Source organism: Eschrichtius robustus, chromosome 6 (genome assembly GCF_028021215.1).
Source record: "Eschrichtius robustus isolate mEscRob2 chromosome 6, mEscRob2.pri, whole genome shotgun sequence".
Classification (NCBI taxonomy): Eukaryota; Metazoa; Chordata; class Mammalia; order Artiodactyla; family Eschrichtiidae; genus Eschrichtius; species Eschrichtius robustus.
Window position 1 is genome coordinate 30,796,290 of NC_090829.1, and position 15,581 is coordinate 30,811,870.

The 15,581-nt window shown below is 36.3% G+C and overlaps 1 protein-coding gene and 1 pseudogene across 2 annotated transcripts in view; one reads left to right on the plus strand and one right to left on the minus strand.

Annotated features, from left to right (window-relative positions):
• The window catches only part of RNF13 (ring finger protein 13), a 157,503-nt gene that overhangs the window by 9,220 nt on the left and 132,702 nt on the right, over positions 1-15,581 (plus strand). The window lies entirely within an intron of this gene.
• On the minus strand, positions 4,833-5,305 carry LOC137766774 (transcription initiation factor TFIID subunit 13 pseudogene; annotated as a pseudogene).

Consider the following 15,581-nt stretch of genomic DNA (forward strand, 5'->3'; position numbering starts at 1 on the left):
ATGTCTGTCCTTATGCCCATACCACATTGTTTTGATTACTGTAGCTTTATAGTAAGATTTTGAAATTGGGAAGTGTGAATCCTCCAGCTTTGTTCTTCTTTTTTAAAATTGTGTTGACTATTCAGGGCCCCTTGCAATTCCATATGAATTTGAGGATTGACTTCACCATTTCTGCATAAAAGGCTATTGGAATTTTGATAGGGAATGTATTGAATCTGTAGATTACTTTGGGTAGTATTGCCATCTTAACAATATTTAGTTTTCTTTTTGGCTGCGCTGTGTGGCTTGTGGGATCTCAGTTCCTTGACCAGGGATTGAACCCAGGCCACAGCAGTGAAAGCACTGAATCCTAACCATTAGGCCACCAGGGTACTCCCCAACAATATTTAGTCTTAAAATGCATGGGATATCTTTCCATTTATTTAGGTCTTTGATTTCATTCAGCAATGTTTTGTAGTTTTCTTTGTACAGGTCTTTCACTTATTAAATTTGTTTCTGGGTATTTTATTCTTTCAGATACTTGTATAAATGGAATTTTCTTAATTTCATTTTTGGATTGTTCATTGCAGGTATATAGAAGCACAACTGATTTTTGTGTGTAACATTAATTACTTTTAATGGTCATTTACTTTCTTTTTTACCTTTATGAGCTGGATTATATAGGTAAATAAGAAAGTGGGAAGTGGAACACTAAAGAATTTTGATCTCTATGATGTATGATTATTCTGAATATTAATAGTATGTTATGTCCTTTTAGTATAGTGTTGAATGATTATCTACTTATACTACTGCATTCCTGGTATCATATTACATACACTTGGCCATTATAATATAGATAGACTATTTCATTTTCTTTAAGCTTGAAGAAGGGTGAGAATATATAATTTACTTTAAAAGTTAATTTTTTTGCAACTTAATTCTGATGTTATGGAGAAATCTTAGGGATAAACCATATTTATCACTCAATCTGATTCAAAGATCCATGAATAATAAAAATAAGATTGGAGTGAAAGCTGATTTGAATATATAAACTATCATTTATATACATTAGTTTACCTTTCTTAGTTTTCCTTGAAAGAAGTTTTCAAATATTTAGCCTTAAAATTTCATTATGAATAGACATACTAAAAATTTCAATCTAACACGTAGTTAAATAAGTGCAAATTTATACAGTAATCAGATGGTCTGAAAGGGCTGGGATTTCATGACATACACCTATATTTGAATCCTAGCTCCATTATTTAAGAGGTAAGTGCCATTGAGCAAGTTACTTGAAGGGGCGAATACTTTTAAAGTGCTTGCTATATCCTAGGCACTGTTATAAGCACTTTATGCTATTGATCTAAGCCTCAGTTTTCTATATTTATGGAAAGATAGTGGATACTGTTGTGAGGATTAAAAGAAATAATGCATATTAAGTACTTAGCCAGAAATGTAGTAAGCACTCAATAAACATTAGCTATTTTTATCATTTATAGCATATGTAACTTCTAACCTCACGCCAACAAAGATGAGAAAAGGATAATCAGTGCTTGAAATGCACATTTATTTGGAAGTATAAATAGGAATATTCTCTCTGGAAAGCAATTTGGCAATATGTATAAAGTTTTAAATTGTTTCTTTGGTGTAGAGTTTCCACATGTAGGAATCTATACTAAGGAAATAATCAGAAATGTGGAAAGAGATTTATATTTATCATAGAATTATTTGTAATTGCAATAGTTGGATTCAACTTAGTATTAAACAGTAGGGGAATAGTTAGACAAAGTCATGATTTAGCCATATAATGTGACATTAAGCAGCTATTAACAAAATGTTTATGAAGAGTTTTAATAACAAGGGAAAATGGTACATCTTTAAGTAAAACAGCATATAAATCATAATACAGTAAATATACAAATGATGTAAAATATGGCTGGAAAAAAGACTGCTACTAGTGGTTGGATTGGAGAAGCAGAATCAGTTTGAATGATATGGGTGATATGGAATAAGGGATTAGACTTTAAGAAGTTCTGGAAGCTGGTTAAGAAGTATATTACAATGCTGTTGCCGTTGTGTCTTGTATGTTGGGTGAGCTGGGCCATTATGGGTCAGCTGGGTGGCAGTGAGGAAGGAGAGCTGAAAGTGAGGTTGGGAGAGCTAGGATATGTTAGAACCTGTGAGAACGAACTACAACACATGAGGACAAACACTCATGTTATCTATGAATGTTAACATTATGGGTAATTAGTGTTTTCTTTATACCTTCTAATGAGCATTAATTTTAATATTAGAAAAAAAATCAAACATTTTATTAGATAACAATATAGTGAATAATGTATAAGGGTTAGAGCCTGATTACAATGGCATTAACTTAAATCAGTAAATGATGGATTTACCAGGCTTAGAACTTTGATCCATGTGTTACAGCTCTCCTTATAGTCTTTGCAATTACACTTTAAAAGCTAAGTTCAGTTTGTCAGGTTCTGAGAGAAACCAGTGATTTTTATAGCTGGTAAATTTTCAGTTATCTGCACTACTAATATTTAGACAAGCCTCAAATAATTTATTTTGAGCTTTGGAAGACGTATTGATTAATGTAAAATAATTTTTTAAATTTTGAAATGATCACAAGGTTCCAGAACAGTACAGGGACCTTTTTTTTCCCCCTTAATTATTTCAGAGTAAGTTGTTGACCTGATGTTCTGTACTCACCAAATACTTTAGTGTAAGATTCCTACAAACAAGGATATTCTCCTTGGAGAAGTGGCTGATTTGGGGGCTACAGCAAAAAAAGTACAGCATGGGACTAGAAAATCTTGTGCCAGGAAACAAAGAAGTGCTCAAGAATGATGGGGCCACGTCAGAAAGACACAGAAACCCATTTGAGTGAGCCTCCACCAGCTAAATTAGAGACAGTTGGACATCAAAGTAATAATTACTGTAATATGTATAACCCATTGATTAGAACAGTAATCCATGATTCCATACTAATATAAATGAATAAATTGAAAATTTGATGAGAAATGGGTTAATTCCTGTGGTAGACAGAATAATGACCCCTGAAGATGTCCACATCCTAATGCCTGGAACCTGTGAATATATTACCTTATATTCAAAAGTAACTTTGCAGATGTAGTTAAGGTCTTTGGGGTGGGCAGATTATCCTGGGTTATTCAGATAGGCCCAACGTAATCACAAGATTTCCTAAAAGTGGAAGAAGAGGAGTTGGGAATGATGTGATGTGAGAAGGAATCAATGTACCATTGCTGGCTTTGAAGAGGGAGCAAAGGGCCTGTGAGCCAATGAATGTGGGCAGCCCCTAGAAGCTGATAAGCATAACAATCAATTGTCTAATTTTTTTTAAAATTAATTAATTAATTTATTTATTTATTTTTGGCTGTGTTGGGTCTTCGTTTCTGTGTGAGGGCTTTCTCCAGTTGCGGTGAGCGGGGGCCACTCTTCATCGCGGTGCACGGGACTCTCACTATTGCGGCCTCTCTTGTTGCGGAGCACAGGCTCCAGACGCGCAGGCTCAGTAGTTGTGGCTCATGGGCTCTGTTGCTCCGCGGCATGTGGGATCTTCCCAGACCAGGGCTCGAACCCGTGTCCCCTGCATTGGCAGGCAGACTCTCAACCACTGCGCCACCAGGAAAGCCCAATTATTGTCTAATTTAAAACATTTTATTTTAAAGCATACATGGATAATAGCCTAGACTAGAATAAGAAATTTGTGTGACTATTAAAAATAATTGACACTTTAAAGAGACTGTGGGTGCTCTTTCAGATTCTGCACTAATCGCTGTGATAAACACTGATGGCCATATATTCACTTTCCTTTTTCCCCTATTGTTTTTTTGTTTGTTTGTTTGTTTTTTTTCAAGTATTAATCTTTTTAATTTTTCATACTTTATTCCTTATATTGATAGGTTAAGTAAAATTTTCCTAAGTACTGATTCATAGATAATGTTTATAAGCGGCACACAAAACATTCAGTTTCACAAACAGTAATATCCAATGATCCCCTTAAATGCAATTTTAAATCCTTACTTTACGCTAAGTGCAAGAATAATACAGTAAGCTAAATACACACAAAACCTGTATATGCTGAACTACAAAAGTGGTTTCCATAGCCACACATGGTCTTAGTCAAGTACACGTTTCCACAATGAACAAGTACTAACAAATATGTTAATAAAACACTACCCCAAATGCTTATCCTACCATCAGCTTTTTCAGCAATGCCATTCCTGCTACTGAAAACACTTATTATTTAGAAGCTTTAATTTGACCTGGGGAAATGAGTTCTCTTAAAACCTGACAAACAGTATAAGCCCCAAAGATTTTAAATCAAATAGGTCTTCCAACACAGAAGCATTCATAGGAAACTTTTAGTTTCTCAAAAAATAAAAAAATTAAAATCAAAAAAATCACTCATTATCTAAAGAAGAGTATTAAAACAAATTATCTTAAGACAAATAAACACTCTTTAAAAAGGCTGTATTTTCTATCTTTTTCTCCTTAAAAGAAACACAAACCAGTTCACTATCTTTTAATAACTTAGACTACTGTAATCTAAAAACTTTAGAAACATGAAACACATGTCTTAGCTAACAAAGGTACCATTTAGATTTCACATATTAAACAGCCACAGTACAGCCTACAATGGCAAAAAATCAGAAGGAACTGAATGGTTTGCAAGGTACTTTGACGTACATGTGGTCATTAAAATCCAGTAAGTAATTCAAAGTATGGTAATATAATGGCAGGCAATTAAAGGCTCAAATATCACTCTAAAATTGAAGACATGAAAATAAAGACTGAAAACTTTGTGGTTCTCCATCTTTCATTGACATGGCTAGATATCAGAACCTTACTGTGGAAAATATAGTTATTAAATATGGTTTCCCCAGAAAATAATGAAGCTTCAGAAAGTACAAAAGGTGTCAAGATCCATAGTTTGCTTCATCAAATGCTTTTCTAGCTCGTTTCAATTCTTCATTCATAGTAAGCAAGTCTTTAACCCTAGCAAACTTTCTTGGGTCCTTTCGAATCAAGAAGATGATATCTTCAACTTGTACCCGACCTTGTCTTCCAATTGACATTGCCTTGTGAGTCATTTCAGTGATGAACTCTATGACAAGGTCTTCAAGAATATCTACTGACTCAGTATAAGGATTCTGGTCATCCCCAAACCCATACATCATACACCGTAATTCTTTAGAAAAAAGTCTCTTTCTTTTACCCTGTCCACCTTCTGCACCTCCTCCAATTTCTTCATTTTCTTCCTCAAAGGTGGGGTCTTCTTCTTCATCTGCCATCCCAGCAGCCTCCCCTATTGTTAAGTGAGAGAAACACTGTCTTATTTAAATACTGTTGAGAACAGAAAGATGACTGTGTAAATTATCAATTTATTTTCTTTCTGCTCCAAACTAACCCTTCAATACCTGCTCTGCAGTAATGGACTGGACTCGAAGCATTTCTCCTTTATAAAGAGTATGATGTTAAGCTTTACTAAGTGCTGAAGGGGTCAGGATGCTGGAGGAGAAGGGGTTTTTTCCTTCCTAGTTCCCTTGAGCTGTGTCTGTCCTGTCCCCCCTCCTCCACACACTCCCCTCCCCCCTCCCCCACCTTCCAGGGACATTGGGGACATCTGGTGGTGCTCTACCTCAGCTATGTGCCCAGAGTAAACAGGCCCTCACTGATCCTGCAGTCCCAGTCTAGACCTGGTGACCACCTTGCCACGGCCCTTCTGAAGTGGACACCATGTTCCTCAGGCCTCATGCCTCCAGTGCCTGACTGGACCTCTACGTGCCTGCCCACCAACCTTGGCTTGCCTATACCCCAGGGAGTTTCCTGCAGTTCTCTTGACATGGATGCTGTGCATTCTAGGCCTTGTGCCTGCAGCAGTCTCCTGACTACCTCTGCACACCTGCTCACCAGCCTCAACAGCTGCACTCCAGATAATTGTTTCCTGCTAGTCTGGCAACATTGGACCTGCTCTGGTTTGGACAATCCAGTGAAATTCTCTGTTATCTAGTGTGCTGCAACCATAGCTTCTCCAATGAGAAACTCCAGCCTTGAGGAGGAAACCCTTCTTCCAAGTTTATCCTTTTTGGGTACTCTCCCTCAGCCTTATTTTTCCCATCAGAGTTTAATAATTATTTATCTTCAAAAAATTCAAAACAGGTTTATTGACTTATAATTGGCATATAATAAACTGTACATATTTATTTATTTTTGGCTGCATCGGGTCTTAGTTACAGCGCGTGGGCTCTTCGTTGAGGCACGCGGGCTTCTCTCTAGTTGTGGCATACGGGTTTTCTCTGGTTGTGGCGTGCGGGCTCCAGCGCTTGTGGGCTCTGTAGTTGTGGTGCACGGGCTTAGTTGCCCCGTGGCATGTGGGGTCTTAGTTCCCTGACGAGGGTTCGAACCCGTGTCCCCTGCATTGGAAGGTGGATTTTTTACCACTGGACCACCAGAGAAGTCCCAGATTGTACATATTTAAAGTTTATGCTTATTAGCTTTGACATATTTATATAACTCTGAAACCATCACCATAATGAAGTTAATGAACATATCTATTGCTCCCAGAGGTTTCCTCATGCCCCTTTGGAATCCCTCTCTCTTGCCTCTTGCCACCCCTCATTATATCTTTATAGTTACTATCCTATCATAGTTTAATTATTATTTGTGTTAAACACTCTGTTTAATTTACTATAGTTTCTCTCTCCTTATTGAACTGTTGATATAGAGTTGGTGCCTGGAGTGGTTCCAGGAAATAGACCTAAAAATTTGAGGTTTTGGTATTGCTTTGGTCATGCCTTTGGACCTGAGCACAGTGCTGAGTTCTTTACCAATAGAAAGGGGATGCTAGTAATCCATGGCATCATAATTAATAAAGGTATCATCTCTGACAGATTGTGATATATTGCCAATTGACCCAAATGCCTGGGAGCCCACATGGCTGCTACATTTGACCTTTACAGCAATAATGATAACTATGAGGACTGTAGTGTAGGATGGAATCTTTTGAGTGTAATTGAGTGCTTAAAGAGAGAAAATGATGGCTTGGATTTAACTCATAGCTGAAGATCTGCCCTTTTTTTCACCAGTTTTTTATTGCACACTTCACTTAAGAAGAAATAATTTCATCTTCTCCAGATTGTGAATAGACTTGTGAATTATAAAACCTTGTGGCTTGCTCATTAAGAAAACATTGTTTTTTTGTTTTTTGTTTTTGTATGAGAGTAATGCATGCTTAGAGAACTTGAGTAGGTGGAACAGATTTCTGTTAAGATTTCTGTGTGTTTTCTTCTAGGTTTTTGTTTGCTATATGTTATATAAAATGAAATAGACTTTAGAAAGTTTTAATTGTTTATTCTGAAATATGCAGAAAATATAAAAAAAATACAGAGTCCACCACCCAGAGTTTACATGTACATGTTAACAAATTGCTTTGTTTCATAGTATTTATGCATCTTTTTAATGTATACGTGAAATATTTTTAATGTTACTATACAGAAAAGAGGCCAGGAACAGAGTCTTGGGGTGATACTTTAAAGAAACAGTTGTAATCATCAGTGGGAATGGCATAACTTGATCTAGCACCCCATACTGTTCCACCATTAATATAGTAGGCTAAATGTCATGCTTAACACCCAAACTGTGTATGGGGCATTGGGCATGCTCAGCTTTTTGTTCAGAAATTATGCATAACTTAAAGAAAAAGAGATGGGGGTGGGGATAATGGGTAAGGGAATTGGTTCATTTATTCTGGTACTTACATGTAGAACTTGAGTCCCCTAAAATAGGAAAACTGGAATGATATGGGAAAAAGTTACTTTTTCCCTGCATTGTTTTTTGTTTGTTTGTTTTTGTTTTACTTGACAAGGTTGTTCTGAGGATTAGACGGAGGAACATTCACATCAGATGCTTAACAGAGTGCCTGGCTCCAAATTGATAAGTTCTGTACCAATTTATTTATAGTGATACTGATGGTGGTACTGAGTTTTGTGTGAAGCATCATAAAAAAAATTGTGGTTCAGGAGATTGATACTTTGAAGTACACTGGGCATGATATTTTTGATAACCTAGAAAACCAGAATTTTCTGGCATGTTTCCCTAAATGATGCTTAAGATTCTAATATTATGAAAGCAATTCATTGTCAATTGTCTTTTCCTTATTTGCTGCATGGCTTCTTGCTGGGGTTGACAACCTATGGCACTGGTGACAGCAGTGGTATTTGAGAGAATTATGATGTGTATTTTTGTTAACGTTCCTATTTCTCTCCCTCTCTTTTTTTCCTTGCTCTAATTTGACCCTCTACCCCACCCCTCTTTGACTTATAAGAAGTTTATGAATAATGACTTGGTATACCATTTGCCAATCTGTGGTCGAGAGCAGTGTTTTCCAAATTTGGCTTGATCATAGTGACTAGGGGACATTTTTAAAAAGTAAAGTTATAGGCTTCCTGTCTGAATCTCCAGGGGAGGGACGTGGGAACATTTATTTTTACCGCAAGCCCCTGGGTATGTGCTATATACTTAATACCTATTGCTAGATCCCATCTCATGTCCACTGAATGAGAAGATAGAACTCTGGCGTCGAACATGAGTCTGGTTTTTAACAGTTGCTTATTTGTTGACTCGCTTAGTGTGTTGTGTGTGATCTTGGCAGGCTCCTGCTTGCTAGCTTTCATATCTCCATGTAGTCAGAAAAACAAAACAAAAAAATCTTGTTTTGAGTGACAGGCTGCTTTATTCTTATTTTTTTTTCCTTTTGAAAATAGTTAACTATCATAGATGGAGAAAATGCATAAAACATTTGTGTATGGTTTAAAGAACAATTATAATGCAAACTCCCATCTCATCACAGCTCAGGTCAAGATGTGGAATATTGCTGGCATCCCAGAAGCACCTTTTCTCTGGTCACACTCCCCTTCCTTACCTTTCTTACCCTCAAGGTAATCACTATCTTGATTTTTATGATGGTAACTTCCTCATTTTTCTTTACATTTTTACCTCTTAATTGTGAATCTCTACATAATATCTGTTTTGCCTTTTAAAGAGCTTTATGTGTGTGGAATCGTAGTATTTGCATTCTTTGTGACTTGCTTCTTTTGCTTAGGGTTATTCTTGGGAAATTCATCTATATTGGTCATATAGCTGTCATTTGTTTTCATTGTTGTAGAGAATTACATTATATGCACATGCAAAAATATATTAATTCTACTTTAATGCATAATGCTCAATAAAGTTTAATATCAGAAAGGGTAACTCATTGCCTATGTCTGCATAAGGACAAGGGAGGCTATATTTTGGGGAAGAACAGGGCATGACCTTTGCCACTTAACAGTAGAAATATCCTTGATTCAATTATGTTTGATATATGTATTTTTAAATTGAGGTAACATTGGTTTATAACATTTAAGTTTCATGTATACATTATGTTTCGATCTCTGTATACACTACAGCGTGCTCACCACTGAAAGTTTGGTTTCCATCTGTCACCGTGTATTTGACCTCTTTACCCATTTTGCCCTCCCTCAACCCCCTTCCATTCTGGTAACCACTAATCTGTTCTCCATATCTATGTGTTTTTGTTTGGTTTGGTTTGTTCCTTTATTTATTTAGTTAGTTTTTTTATAATCCACATATGAATGAAATCATATGGTATTTGTCTGTCTCTGTCTGACTTATTTCACTTAGCATAATACCCTCAAAGTCTATGTGTGTCATGTAAATGGCAAGATTTCATCGTTTTTTTATGGCCAAGCAACATTCTGTGTGTTTACCGCATCTTTTTTATCCATCTGTTGATAGACATTTAGGTTGTTTCATAGCTTGGTTATTGTAAATAATGCTGCAATGAACATAGAGGTGCATATATCTTTTTGAGTTAGTGTTTTCATATTCTTTGGATAAACATCCAGAAGTGGAGTAGCTGGATCATGTGGTAGTTCTCTTAATTTTTTGAGGCCTCTCCATACTGTTTTCCATAGTGGCTGCATCAATTTACATTCCCAGTAACAGTGTTTGAGGGTTCACTTTTCTCCACATCCTCACCAACACTTAGTATTTCTTGCCTTTTTGATAATAGCCATTCTAATGGGTGTGAGTTGTTACCTCATTGTGGTTTTTTTTTTTTTTCTGAATGAAATGCTTTATGATACTTTATTCAGTATTGAGATAAAGCAAAAATATTTATGCAGGGCATTCTATTTTTATGGTTTCCAGCTACTGCATAGTCTTTTTGTTTTTTTCTATTCAAACAGAAAGTCACAGAAATTATAATCATCCTCATCAGTTCACTCAGTCCCGTGTAATTAATTTTTTTTCATCTTGATCTTTTGTTAGCACTTTTATGAATTCATCAGTTTTGCATTAGAGTTCTGAAAATGCTTATTCACTCAGTTCAGCAGTATAGTCAGTTACCAGAAACCTGTGCTTGTTGGAGTCTTTTCCATGACTTCCTTGAAGATGAAAACCTTTTATAGGAGCATTTTTGCAAAACCATCGGAGTACACCCAGAACTGTCTGTAAATGACAAAAGACTTAAAAATGACCACGGTTAAAGATTTGATGAACGTTCATAATAATGTAATTGACAAGGAAACTTAGTTATTTCTGAGATATACATTTAAAAAAAATAACTAAAATTATGACTTATCACATTATACCAGAACATATAAGACTTTTAGGAATTGTGTGTAATGTCTGAAACATTTATATTAACATATTTCCATACAAATAACCCAAAGAAAGTTTAGTATTAGTTTTTTTTTTAATTTTTAAATTTTATTTTATTTATTTTTTTATACTGCAGGTTCTTATTAGTCATCAATTTTATACATATCAGTGTTTACATGTCAATCCCAATCGCCCAATTCATCACGCCACCATCCCCACCCCCCCGCGGCTTTCCCTCCTTGGTGTCCATACGTTTGTTCTCTACATCTGTGTCTCAACTTCTGCCCTGCATACCGGTTCATCTGTACCATTTTTCTAGGCTCCACATACATGCGTTAATATATGATATTTGTTTTTCTTTTTCTGACTTCACTCTGTATGACAGTCTCTAGATTCATCCACGTCTCAACAAATGACCCAATTTCGTTTCTTTTTATGGCTGAGTAATATTCCATTGTATATATGTACCACATCTTCTTTATCCATTTGTCTGTTGATGTGCATTTAGGTTGTTTCCATGACCTGGCTATTGTAAATAGTGCTGCAGTGAACATTGGGGTGCATGCGTCTTTTTGATTTATGGTTTTCTCTGTGTATATGCCCAGTAGTGGGATTGCTGGATCATATGGTAATTCTATTTTTAGTTATTTAAGGAACCTCCGTACTGTTCTCCATAGTGGCTGTATCAAGTTAAATTCCCACCAACAGTGCAAGAGAGTTCCCTTTTCTCCATACCCTCTCCAGCATTTGTTGTTTGTAGATTTTCTGATGATGCCCATTCTAACTGGTGTGAGGTGATACCTCATTGTAGTTTTGATTTGCATTTCTCTAATTATTAGTGATGTTGAGCAGCTTTTCATGTGCTTCTTGGCCATCTGTACATCTTCTTTGGAGAAATGTCTATTTAGGTCTTCTGCCCATTTTTGGATTGGGTTGTTTGTTTCTTTTTTTTTTTAAAACAACAACTTTTTTTTTTTTTTAATATTTCAGCTTACTTTTTTTTTAACTTTGTGTTTATTTTATTTATTTATTTATTTATTTATTTATGGCTGTGTTGGATCTTCATTTCCGTGCGAGGGCCTTCTCCAGCTGCGGCAAGCGGGGGCCACTCTTCATCGCGGTGCGCGGGCCTCCCACCATCGCGGCCTCTCTTGTTGCGGAGCACAGGCTCCAATCGCGCAGGCTCAGTAATTGTAGCTCACGGGCCCAGCCGCTCCGCGGCATGTGGGATCCTCCCAGACCAGTGCTCGAACCCGTGTCCCCTGCATTGGCACGCAAATTCCCAACCACTGCGCCACCAGGGAAGCCCTGTTTGTTTCTTTAATATTGAGCTGCGTGAGCTGTTTAAATATTTTGGAGATTAATCCTTTGTCTGTTGATTCGTTTGCAAATATCTTCTCCCATTCTGAGGGTTGTCTTTTCGTCTTGTTTATGGTTTCCTTTGCTGTGCAAAAGCTTTTAAGTTTCATTAGGTCCCATTTGTTCATTTTTGTTTTTATTTCCATTACTCTAGGAGGTGGATCAAAAAAGATCTTGCTGTGATTTATGTCAAAGAGTGTTCTTCCTATGTTTTCCTCTAAGAGTTTTATAGTGTCCAGTCTTACATTTAGATCTCGAATCCATTTTAAGTTTATTTTTGTGTATGGTGTTAGGGAGTGTGCTAATTTCATTCTTTAACATGTAGCTGTCCAGTTTTCCCAGCACCACTTATTGAAGAGACCGTCTTTTCTCCATTGTATATCCTTGCCTCCTCTGTCATAGATTAGTTGACCATAGGTGTGTTGGTTTATCTCTGGGCTTTCTATCTTGTTCCATTGATCTATATTTCTGTTTTTGTGCCAGTACCATATTGTCTTGATTACTGCAGCTTTGTAGTATAGTCTGAAGTCAGGACATCTGATTCCTCCAGCTCCGTTTTTTTCCCTCAAGACTGCTTTGGCTATTTGGGGTCTTTTGTGTCTCCATACAAGTTCTAAGATTTTTTGTTCTAGTTCTGTAAAAAATGCCATTGGTAATTTGATAGGGATTGCACTGAATCTGAAGATTGCTTTGGGTAGTATAGTCATTTTCACAATATTGATTCTTTCAATCCAAGAACATGGTATATCTCTCCATCTGTTGGTATCATCTTTAATTTCTTTCATCAGTGTCTTACAGTTTTCTGCATACAGGTCTTTTGTCTCCCTAAGTAGGATTATTCCTAGGTATTCTATTCTTTTTGTTGCAATGGTAAATGAGAGTGTTTCCTTTATTTCTCTTTCAGATTTTTCATCATTAGTGTATAGGAATGCAAGAGATTTCTGTGCATTAATTTTGTATCCTGCAACTTTACCAAATTCATTGATTAGCTCTAGTAGTTTTCTGGTGGTATCTTTAGGATTCTCTATGTATAGTATGATGTCATTTGCAAACAGTGACAGTTTTACTTCTTCTTTTCCAATTTGTATTCCTTTTATATCTTTTTCTTCTCTGATTGCCGTGGCTAGAGCTTCCAAAACTATGTTGAATAATAGTGGTGAGAGTGGACATCCTTGTCTTGTTCCTGATCTTAGGGGAAATGATTTCAGTTTTTTACCATTGAGAATGATGTGTGCTGTGTGTTTGTGGTATATGGCCTTTATTATGTTGAGGTAGGTTCCCTCTATGCCCACTTTCTGGAGAGTTTTTATCATAAGTGCGTGTTGAATTTTGTCAAAAGCTTTTTCTGCATCTATTGAGATGATTGTATGGTTTTTATTCTTCAATTTGTTAATATGATGTATCACATTGATTTATGTATATTGAAGAATCCTTGCATCCCTGGGATAAATCCCACTTGGTCATGGTGTATCATCCTTTTAATGTGTTGTTGGATTCTGTTTGCTAGTATTTTGTTGAGGATTTTTGCATCTATAGTCATCAGTGATACTGGTCTATAATTTTCTTTTTTTGTAGTATCTTGGTCTGGTTTTGGAATCAGGGTGATGGTGGCCTCATAGAATGAGTTTGGGAGTGTTCCTTCCTCTGTAATTTTTTGGAAGAGTTTGAGAAGGATGGGTGTCAGCTCTTCTCTAAATGTTTGATAGAATTCACCTGTGAAGCCATCTGGTCCTGGACTTTTGTTTGTTGGAAGATTTTTATACACAGTTTCAATTTCATTACTTGTGATTGGTCTGTTCATATTTTCTATTTCTTCCTGGTTCAGTCTTGGAAGGTTATACCTTTCTAAGAATTTGACCATTTCCTCCAGGTTGTCCATTTTATTGTCATAGAATTGCTTGTAGTAGTCTCTTAGGATGCTTTGTATTTCTGCAGTGTCTGTTGTAACTTCTCCTTTTTCATTTCTGATTTTATTGACTTGAGTCTTCTCCCTCTTTTTCTTTATGAGTCTGGCTAATGGTTTATCAAGTTTGTTTATCTTCTCAAAGAACCAGCTTTTAGTTTTATTGATCTTTGCTATTGTTTTCTTTGTTTCTATTTCATTTATTTCTGCTCTGATCTTTATGGTTTCTTTCCTTCTGCTAACTTTGGGTTTTGTTTGTTCTTCTTTCTCTAGTTCCCTTAGGTGTAAGGTTAGATTGTTTATTTGAGACTTTTCTTGTTTCTTGAGGTAGGCTTGTGTTGCTGTAAACTTCCCTCTTAGAACTGCTTTTGCTGCATCCCATAGGTTTTGGATCGTCGTTTTCATTGTCATTTGTTTCTAGGTATATATTGATTTCCTCTTTGATTTCTTCAGTGATCTCTTGGGTATTTAGTAACCTATTGTTTAGCCTCCTTGTGTTTGTGTTTTTTACTTTTTTTGCCTGTATTTCATTACTAATCTCATAACGTTGTGGTCAGAAAAGATGCTTGATATGATTTCAATTTTCTTAAATTTGCTGAGGCTTGATTTATGACCCAAGATGTGATCTATCCTGGAGAATGTTCCGTGCGCACTTGAGAAGAAAGTGTAATCTGCTGTTTTTGAATGGAATATCCTATAAATATCAATTAAATCTATCTGGTCTATTGTGTCATTTAAAGCTTCTGTTTCCCTATTTATTTTCATTTTGGATTATCTGTCCATTGCTGTAAGTGAGGTGTGAAAGTCCCCCAGTATTATTGTGTTACTGTCGATTTTCTCTTTTAGAGCTGTTAGCAGTTGCCTTATGTATTGAGGTGCTCCTATGTTGGGTGCATATATATTTATGATTGTTATTTCTTCTTCTTGGATTGATCCCTTGATCATTATGTAGTGTCCCTCCTTGTTTCTTGTAACATTCTTTAGTTTCAAGTCTATTTTATCTGATATGAGTATTGCTACTCCAGCTTTCTTTTGGTTTCCATTTGCATGGAATATCTTTTTCCATCCCCTCACTTTAAGTCTGTATGTGTCCCTAGATGTGAAGTGGGTCTCTTGTAGATAGCATATAGATGGGTCTTGTTTTGTATCCGTTGGGTGAGCCTTTGTCTTTTGGTTGGACCATTTAATCCATTCACGTTTAAAGTAATTATCGATATGTATGTTCCTATGACCATTTTCTTAATTGTTTTGGGTTTGTTTTTGTAGGTCCTTTTCTTCTCTTGTGTTTCCCACTTAGAGAAGTTCCTTTAGCATTTGTTGTAGAGCTGGTTTGGTGGTGCTGAATTCTCTTAGCTTTTGCTTGTCTGTAAAGCTGATTTTTCCATCGAATCTGAATGAGATCCTTGCTGGGTAGAGTAATCTTGGTTGTAGGTTCTTCCCTTTCATCACTTTAAGTATATCATGCCACTCCTTTCTGGCTTTTAGTGTTTCTGCTGAGAAATCAGCTGTTTACCTTATGGGAGTTCCCTTGTATGTTATTTGTCATTTTTCCCTTGCTGCTTTCATAATTTTCCTTTGTCTTTAATTTTTGCCAATTTGATTACTGTGTGTCTCGGTGTGTTTCTCCTTGGGTTTATCCTGTATGGGA